Source organism: Schistocerca gregaria, unplaced genomic scaffold (assembly GCF_023897955.1).
Source record: "Schistocerca gregaria isolate iqSchGreg1 unplaced genomic scaffold, iqSchGreg1.2 ptg000437l, whole genome shotgun sequence".
In the NCBI taxonomy this organism is placed as follows: Eukaryota; Metazoa; Arthropoda; class Insecta; order Orthoptera; family Acrididae; genus Schistocerca; species Schistocerca gregaria.
Genome location: NW_026061860.1, coordinates 1,770,610 through 1,772,162, shown reverse-complemented (window position 1 = coordinate 1,772,162; position 1,553 = coordinate 1,770,610).

Below are 1,553 nucleotides of genomic sequence, written 5' to 3'. Positions count from 1 at the left end.
CTATATTGATTTTAGTGTCTCCGGATACCGCAGCACGCGACATAGCTTTGCAGACGATAAGTACAACCCTTTCAGGGAGAAGAGCGGCCAATGTGACGGTCTGGCTTTGTGTCGATTCGATAACAAATGACGAACACGGACGGATTTCTTAGGTTTGTGCTACATATGAACACTTTTCACATTCTCCCGTGCAACTCGGCTGCTAGTCCTCCTTTCAGGCAGATTCTTAAGGTCCTAGCTCATGTCCAAGGCACCAAAGCCAGCTAAAGAGTCAATAATCGATACCTAAAACTTGTATTGTACTACTTCTTACTGGCTATTACATCAACTTAGAAGGTTCATCTGAGTATTACTATGGTGCTTTTAGTGTCTCCGGATACCGCAACACGCGACATAGCTTAGCAGACGATAAGTACAACCGTTTCAGACAGAATAGCGGCCAATGCGGCGATCTGGCTTTAAGTCGATTCGATAACAAATGTCGAAAACGGACGGATTTCTAAGGTTTTTACTACATATGAACACTTTTCACATTCTCCCGTGCAACTCGGCTGCTAGTCCTCCTTTCATGCAGAATCTTAAGGTCCTAGCTCATGTCCAAGGCACCAAAGCCAGCTAAAAAGTCAATAATCGATACTTAAAACTTTAATTGTACTACTTCTTACAGGCTATTACATCAACTTAGAAGTTTCATCTGTGTTCTACTATGGTGCTTTTAGTGTCTCCACATACCGCAGCACGCGACATAGCTTTGCAGACGATAAGTACAACCGCTTCAGTGAGAAGAGCGGCCAATGTGACGATCTGGCTTTAAGTCGATTCGATAACAAATGACGAAAACGGACGGATTTCTCAGGTTTTTACTACATATGAACACTTTCCACATTCTCCCGTGCAACTCGGCTGCTAGTCCTCCTTTCACGCAGAATCTTAAGGTCCTAGCTCATGTCCAAGTCACCAAAGCCTGCTAAAAAATCAATAATCGATACCTAAAACTTGAATTGTACTAATTCTTACTGGCTATTACATCAACTTAGAAGCTTCATCTGTGTTCTACTATGGTGCTTTTAGTGTCTCCGCATACCGCAGCACGCGACATAGCTTTGCAGACGATAAGTACAACCGCTTCAGTGAGAAGAGCGGCCAATGTGACGATCTGGCTTTAAGTCGATTCGAAATCAAATGACGAAAACGGACGGATTTCAAAGGTTTTTACTACATATGAACACTTTTCACATTCTCCCGTGCAACTCGGCTGCTGGTCCTCCCTTCATGCAGAATCTTAAGGTCCTAGCTCATGTCCAAATCACGAAAGAAAGCTAAGAAGTCAATAATCGATACCTAAAACTTAAATTGTACTACATCTTACTGGCTATTACATCAACTTAGAAGGTTCATCTGTATTCTTCTATGGTGGTTTTGATTTCTCCGCATACCGCAGCACGCGACATAGCTTTGCAGACGATAAGTACAACCGTTTCAGAGAGAAGAGCGGCCAATGTGACGATCTGGCTTTAAGTCGATTCTATAACAAGTGACGAAAACGGACGGAT